Consider the following 8,604-nt stretch of genomic DNA (forward strand, 5'->3'; position numbering starts at 1 on the left):
TTTATTTATCTACTGCTCGACATTAAATTCTCATTCAGCCATCTTGCCAGTTGGTTGACTCCTACACAGCTGTGAGAAGCATTCAAAAAGATATCCTTCGCAACACAGGAATCAGCAAGATTCAGAACAGCAGCACTGTAACATACAGCCACAGAAACCTACAACAGATCTGAAACAATTCTGCCAGTATCTTTTGGATGTAAAACTGATAAATGTTTCCTTGTGTGAAATGTAATGTGGTTAGCCTGCTACTCCCTGTGGGAGATCGAATAGCAAGGTTTTATTAGTTTCCATTCATCACTTTTAACAGACCCTGATCTTATTATCGAACAAATTAATGAGAAACTGTGCTAATGCTTCCCTGACAGCATGAAGAGAGACACTTGGGCGTTGTTTTTTTCTTTTTTACTGGTTTAATGAATATTAACCCCACAACATACACACATTAAAAAAAATTAGGTTGGGCGGAATGTTAAAATGTCAAAAATCTTTAAATTGGCAGTCTAATCTAATCTAAGCTGCCAGCCAGCTGGAAGAGATACTGTTGTTATTTTATTATATTGTAATAGAGCTATGCGCCTCATATTTAATCATCCTTTCAGCTTTGGGTGGCTGGATTTTCGGGGCTTCACTCCATCGACTTCAAGCAAAGATCCCGTGACGGAAACACCTCTGACCTATGCCTGCCCTTGCTGATCTCCCTCATGATCGCCCCACCTCGGGAATTCCCCCTGATCTCCACGTCGTTTCCTGCTACAAACCCCGACCATTCCCCGCTCACGCCTCCCCTGCAGGCGGACAGCTCCCAGTCTCCTCTCGCCGCCATCTGTACACATAGAGGGATGGTGCCACTCAGACCCTCAGCTTCAATTAGGCACTGTCGGGTTTCCTGACCTCTGCCCGCACTCTCACCCCGTCCCCACATCCACAAGGAACATTCTTCAGGGGGTAAAGTTTTAGTTTTAGATTGCTGTTCATAATGGTGCTCTCATTGGGGTAGATCTTGACTTTATGAAATGGTGTAAAGTAAATAATGCTGAGTCAGGTGAGTGTCTTATTGTAGGTGAAGCAGATATGCGGAAGCCAGCAGCTAAAAATAACTCACTTCCGAGATCGAGCGGCTCTCACCTCCTTTTCGCCGACGGTTTTATCAGGTAACTCGGCTGTTGAAGGTTAAATTTAAAGCAACCTATGATTGTAATTGAATTAAACTTCTACCAAATGCTTAAACCTGTCGACTTGCATCTCAGAATGACACTTTGATTTGCACTAAATAAAATTACAGGGGAAACTGCATAAATGGACGATGCAGTTGCTCATAACTTTCCCCAGAAATCAATGGTAAAGTAATGGTTAGTTCACATCGCCACTATTATTAATGAATACAGTACGCACTCAAGTATTTTATGATGTAGTGGCTATGAATTGACCGAACTGCTGCGCTTCTGCGCTGTTAGCTCCGCGAAAACAAAATTCGATATTTATGTCAAGATTAGTACTTGAGCAGTAAATATAAATAAGCTGTGCCGCAGATGTTTAAAAGTGGTATTTCATGTCATTACTGAACCTCTTAATGACGTGATTTATTATCCTGCCAAACTTCAAGATAGAAAATATTTAAAACCCACCCTCTTGGAGGTAATAAAGTGTTGGTCCAGATTTTTAACATGCTTATATTTTTTTCCTCCTATACTAAATTGATCCTTTCAGCTTTTCCCATGGTACATGGGCCATATCAATGTTGGTTGTTCACCTTGGTACCAACATTTTTTTTGGATTTGGGACAAAAAAGTCTGCAGATGCTGAATCCCAAGGTAGACAAGCTGGAGACTGGGAAAACACAGCAAGCCAGGCAGCATCAGAAGATGGGGAAGTCAAAGTTTAGGGTGTAATCCTTCTTCAGGACTGGGGGAGGCAGGGTGTAAGGTGAGCTGGAGATAAAGAGGGTGTTGTACAGCCAGGTGCTATTTATGTTACCAGGCCTCTCCAATTACCCAGGTTATGGATTGGCACTGACACACATTGCCCTATTCCGAATTATTTTTAGCCACCAAGTCCTAGAGTGGTACCTGACCTTGAGGCTGTCTGGCTCAGATGTAGGAGAGCCATCCATCCAGCAAAGCTCAGCATGTGCTGGAAGAACAGTGTCTCATTTTCTACTTGAGGGCTCTGCAGCCTTCAGGACTCAATATGGAGTTCAATAATTTTAGAACAAAATAAAGAACTGAAGATGCTGGAAATTTGTGTTGCTTTCTCTCCACAGATGATGCCAGACATGCTGAATTTCGCAAACAATTTGGTTTTGTTTCAAAGATTTTAGAGGCTGAATACCACCAACTACATAACAGGTCCATCACGACATAGTCTCTTTCAAGCTCTGCTTTTGTACATTGTGGCTTGGACTTTCAGACCTTAGAGGTACTGAGCAGGGACAAAAATTAGTTTCATCAGCCAATATGCCAGTTCCCTGGCTCCATCCTGCCTCCAGGCCATTTCTGTGGAAGTAAGATCACAACCAGCAGGGCTACCTGTCCACTTGTGGTGGATAACTTGTCAAGCTCATTAAGCACCTTACTAAAGCACTGACAGAGCTGATTCCAATGCCTGGAGACATAGATTAAATAACGTGTGGCTATCCATATGAGTAGCATAAACAGATCTTTCCCTACAAAATATTTCAGTCATTTATTTAAAATATTAGTCACATTCGTCGGGAATGGTCTACCTTTTACAACGTCTCTCTCTGATCACTGAAAATGTTTAATGTGTTTAATCAGTATACCTTAATTATAATGTCAAGTAAATTCCGGATAATGGATGTTGGTCCAATTGATCAATAGTAATGGTTTGATTGACTTACCATTCTTAATGACGAATGACATTTCACAATCTAAATATTCTTGAATCAAGAGAATTGGAAAGGGAGAGGCTGAATGGGCTGGGCTATTTTCTCAGGAGTGTTGGAGGCTGATGGATGACATTATGGAGGTTTATAAAATTATGAGGGGCATGTATAGGGTACATATTCAAGGTCTTTTCCAGATTGGAGGACATAGATTTAAAGTGAGAGGGGAAAGATTTGAAAAGGACCTAAGGGGCAACTTTTTCATGCAGAGATTGAGCGTGTATAGAATGAGCTGCCAGAAAAAGTCATGGAGGCTGGTACAATTACAATATTTAAAAGGCACTGGATGGGTATATGAATAGGAATGGTTTGGAGGGATATGGGTCAATGCTGACCATTTGGCCATCTGGTCTGTTGGGATTAGATTAATTTAGGATATCTGGTTGGCATTGATAAATTGGACTGAAGGGTCAGTTTCCATCCTGTACATCTCTATGATGCACAACATTCTGTAAGAAAACCTTTCTCCATACCTAAGTATTAACTAAGCATTCAACATGTCAATTTCTTTACTTTGATGTATAACAGACTGAATCTTGAGATTTTTTTCTGTCAGTGAAGACTTCCAGAGGTTTCTCTCATTTAATTATCCATTCCATCTCTATGGCACCCTTCTTTTCAAGTCTAATCCCATCCTACTACTTGGAATTCCCAGAAGAATTAATCAGTTACTGGATATCACTGAAAAATCTGCAAAACAAGTACTGGCACCATTTTCAAAGACCACCCAGCATCTGGACAACACTAGCATTCCAAAACCATCCTGGTCATCGAAGATGAATGAGTCAGAGAAAATGGTATCACAATTCTCTAACAGGGACTGGAGGCCTGGGTAACGCAGAGCAGTGATCTTCTCTTCTTCGAAGACCAGCAGAGAAGGCCACACCAAGATTCAAGGTCACCACCCTGATCAGGGCCATCTCCATGATGCAAAGGAACAGTCAACAATGCTGTAAGAAGGTCAACAACCTTCTCCAACCCAACAGGATGAGCTCCACACTCTTCCCTCTCCCACCTCACCGTCACTCTATCTCTGCCACTACATCCACATCCTACCAAGACTCATGCACTGCTACTCACACTATTGCATGAAACATCTTCCCTCACTTGTTCTCATTCTCCCTTATCCTCCCACATCAATAAATCTGCATGGATTCTGCTTAATCAACCAGCTCACATCACCATCTTCTCCCCATCTGCACCAGCACTGACAACCACATGTAGTCTGAGACTGGGAAAGATGGAAGTTTCCTCCCCTGAAGGACATCAGCAATGGTTTCATAATCATCATTTGTGCAACAGGCTTGAGGGGCTGAATGACCTCTTTCTGTTCCTGCAGTACCTATGACACCCACTTTTATCTCACTCAATCCCTCCTTTTCTCTCATTCTAGGAGAGAAGTGGCCATAATAGGTGTAAAGGACCAGGGTGAGTGAAGGGGGGCTCAAAATTAGGCTCCTTACACACTACCAGGAGAAAATCTTGTCGCTCACAGGAAAATACTGGGACTGTCCTTGGAGGGATGCTAGGACATCATCTGACACCAACCAATTAAATACCACTGTTTATTCCACTACAACACTAAAAGTAACCCTTCTGTCAGTGTCATTCATTGCACACCACTTCTAACCATTGTCCACATATCTTCTCTCCCTTGTGTATTGCAAATACCAGTGGGGTGGCTGTGGCTGGGAGGAGAAATGGGATGCTGTGCCAGAAGGCACTTCCTTCTAAGAAAGAGAGTTCCAAAGTCTCAGAGAAATCATCAACAAGGCTGCTTCCTGACCTCTGGACCCCACTCTCTCCCCAGTTTAGATACTAATACCTCAGAGTGAATATCAGGTACCATGTGCTGGTGCATCTCACTGCAACAACCAAGGAAGCAAAGCCCAAGGTCGCTGATGCTCAAAGGACTGCCAGAGACTAGGCACCTGCTCAGCCCCAACCAAGAGAGGCTCTATGGGTCTTATGAGTTACTCATATTTTTGTTGTTATTTTCACCTCTCCCAGTTGTCAGGATCTGTAATTTTTTTAAAGCATTTTTGCATGATTTTTCTTTTATCCTTTAACTTCTCTGTCATTTACATCTGTTTTTGGTAAGTATGTGATTTCTGAATTGATTTTAAATAAATGAACATATAGCATGGAATAAGTTTGTTATAAACCAAAAGGGAAATTGCTGGAAAAACTCAACAGATCTGGCAGCATTTGTGGAGAGAAAGCAGACTCAATCCAGCAGAGATTTTCCAACATATCCAAACACCTCATTTACTGTGTCTGTTGCTCTCAATGTGGTCTTCTCTACATTGGGAGTCAGGGCGCCAACTTGCAAAATGTTTCAGAGAACATCTGACACATGCACTAAACAATCCCAGCAGCCAACCACTTTAACACCCCTTCCCACTCCTCCAATTCATGCAAGTCCTGGGCCTCCTCCACCACTAAATCCTAGCCACCCGCCAACTAGAAGAAGAACACCTCATCTTCCGCATTGGGACCCTCCAACCACACAGAATCAATGTAGATTTCATCAGTTTCCTCATCTCTCCTCCCTCCCTTTATCCCAGATCCAACCCTCCAACTCAGCACCACCCTCTTGAACTGTCCTACCTGTCCATCTTCCTTACCACCTATCCAGTCCACACTCACCTCTGACCTATCACCATCACCCCTCATCTTCATTTACGTATTACTTTGCTAGCTACCTTCCACCCAGTCCCACCCCTTCCCATTTAACTCTAGGCCCCCTTGCCCACCACCTCCCCCACATTCCTGATGAAGAGCTTATGCTTGAAATGTCAATTCTCCTACTCCTCAGATGCTGCCTGACCAGCTGTGCTTTTCCAGCACCACACCTTTTGACCACAATTACTAATTAGCGAAGAGGAATGGATGCCCTAGTACTAGTGACAAACAGGCAGACAAAACTGATGAGTGCAGTATCTTATTTCTGTGAACCACTGGCATTGTTATGTGAAGCCAACATTGTTGTATTTACTTCTCTTTTGTCCTCTCAGTAGGAAAGGATATATGATGCCTGTGGATGGCCTCACACAAGAAGAGGACTCCTTCAAGTTGGCATCTCACTGCAGAAGGGTGGTGGGAGTGGTTGATGGATAGATGGCAGAGTAGAAATAGGTGAAAGAATATTGAATTCTTAGGTGAAAGGGACAAAGTAAATCCTGTCAGAATGCCAAGAATTCAAATGTCCCGAAAGTCCCAGTTCCTCAGAGGCATCTATTTCAAAGCTGGGTTCCCATTATCTTTTTCTGATGTTTCTCACAGGCCTGGCTTTGAAGGGATAACACACAGCAGCAGTGGGGACCTCAGATGAGATGGAAGCCACAGAACCAGCACCATCACATCATTCCTCTGCCAGCACAGTTATAATCACGTCATTTAGCCCTTGTATGTAGTTTAACACTTTGAAATAGCCAACATGTGAAAAATCCATGAAGAACCATAAGAATACCATCAAAATAAAATCTGCCGAGTACATAGAGTCAATTAACGGTCTGAAGAGAAAGTTTAAAAGAAAATTCTGCAAATCAGTGTTGTACAGCAACAAGTTTAACTTTATGAATTTTAAGACAACAACAGGCAGACAGCCCAAGAGAAAAGAACAATACAAATATTCAAACAGAGCTGAATTAGAGCTGCAAGTAAACTGAGAAGCTAAAATAAACTGGCCAATGGCAGAATTGATTTTGAGGCCTGAAAATCCATTTCTAAAAGTTGAGAATTTATTTTCCAAAATTAGGAAAACATTCATCAGCCATTTTGAAAAAAATGAATGGAAAAGGTGCAAATCCCCCATTTTGTTTTAAAGCAAAATTATAGTTTTCTGACACTTCTAGAACCCTGACTAAACGTGGGGACCACAGTTTACAAAGTAGCTCAATAAAATTACTGCTATAATATTGCTACATTTAAGATTTGCAGCAATGTTGTACGTACAAGATATTGCTACATTGAAATAGTCTGAAGAGCTTTTTGCAATACTGTTGCCACATCAAATATCCTTTAAACCTTCAAACAATTTGCAAACACAACAGTTTCTTTTTTCTTAAGAAGCCCAATTTTAAAAGGCAATGACATAACAAGAACAAGCAAGGTCAAAAGTATATTGTCAGAACGTCCACAAAATTTTGTAGCTTGAATTAGGATGTAGTAGACCCCCTGACAGAATTTAAAATATTTAAACAGTATTAAGAGCTATGATTTCCAGATGTGTCTGATGCAGAAAAGTAAGCCATTAAGATTTGTTTAACAATTGAAAATGAATGTCTATGCAAATTAAATATGTCAGGATCAATGACTCAGGAGCTAAAAGATCCCCAATGTTATGGGTCACCTGAGAAAACTAATTCAGAGTCAGATCATCAACTCAAATTCATATAATTTCTGACACAAGCCTACAAAATCCACAATCACTTCATGCGCAGATGCAGGGAAAAAACACCTTGTTATATGTTTTTCTTTCCAATGGGAAGCTGACAAGCAGAATTGCTGAATTGGTGATTGCTTCCAACCACATGGAAGTTTTCCAAAAGATTTGCCAGACAAACTGAAAACTTATAGTGTTGAACAGTTACTGATGGTTAAACATAAATACAAAAAAAAAGGTCAATGAAGTTTACAGTCCCAAGTACAAATTCAGTTGTTGATACAATTACTGGATCACCCAAATATAACATGACATGCAGGACGGCCTTCTACACGCACCAACAAAACACCCAGCTTTTAACAAATGTTGTAAAGGATGTGACAGAAAAAAACATAGAAGCCATGCACAAGAGCAAAAATAAGGCAAAGAAATTAATGCTAGAGATCAGAAACACACAAAAAACAGAAATTCTAAAGAAATTAAGTATCTGTGGAGAGAAAACAGAGTTAATGCTTTGAGTCCAGTGATGCTTCTTTTCTGAATGTTGCTAGATTTGTTCAGTTTCTCCAGCAATTTCTGTTCTTGTATGCACTAGAGTAAACACTGACGTAACCACAAGCAGTTGTGCACTGACCCAAATGGGCTTCTCACAAGAAGTGCTTTCAAGCCATGTTATATAGAGTCATAGAGATGTACAGCATGGAAACAGACCCTTCGGTCCAACCCGTCTATGCCAAACAGATATTTTTACCCAATCTAGCCCCACCTGCCAGCACCTAGCCCATATCCCTCCAAACCCCTCCTATTCATATACCCATCCAGATGCCTTTTAAATGTTGCAATTGTACCAGACTCCATCACTTGCTCTGGCAGCCCATTCCACACACACACACACCACCCTCTGAGTGAAAAGGTTGCCCCTTAGGTTTCTTTTATATCTTTCCCCTCTATTCCTAAACCTATGCCCTATAGTTCTGGAGTCTCCCACCCCATGGAAAAGACCTTGTCTATTTACCCTATCCATGCCCCTCATGATTTTATAAACCTCTATGAGGTCACCCCTCAGCCTCCGAAACTCCAGGGAATACAGCCCCAGCCTATTCAACCTCTTCCTATAGCTCAACCCTGACAACATCCTTGCAAATCTTTTCGAACCCTTTCAAGTTTCACTACATCCTTCCGATAGGAAGGAGATTAGAATTGCACACAATATTCCATAAGTGACTAAACCAATGTCCCGTAGAGCCGCAACATGACCTCCCAACTCCTGTACTCAGTACTCTGACCAATAAAGGAAAGCATACCAAATGCC

The 8,604-nt window shown here is 41.6% G+C and overlaps 1 long non-coding RNA gene across 1 annotated transcript; it reads left to right on the forward strand.

The window, feature by feature from the left end:
• The first annotated feature begins 778 nt into the window (after positions 1-778).
• Positions 779-7,311, forward strand: LOC122556610. Its single transcript, XR_006313585.1, has 3 exons — positions 779-948; positions 1,064-1,154; positions 6,191-7,311. It is a non-coding gene; the product is annotated as an uncharacterized LOC122556610 (long non-coding RNA).
• Positions 7,312-8,604: the final 1,293 nt, after the last annotated feature.

The sequence above is a fragment of the Chiloscyllium plagiosum genome, chromosome 14 (assembly GCF_004010195.1).
Source record: "Chiloscyllium plagiosum isolate BGI_BamShark_2017 chromosome 14, ASM401019v2, whole genome shotgun sequence".
NCBI classification, from domain to species: Eukaryota; Metazoa; Chordata; class Chondrichthyes; order Orectolobiformes; family Hemiscylliidae; genus Chiloscyllium; species Chiloscyllium plagiosum.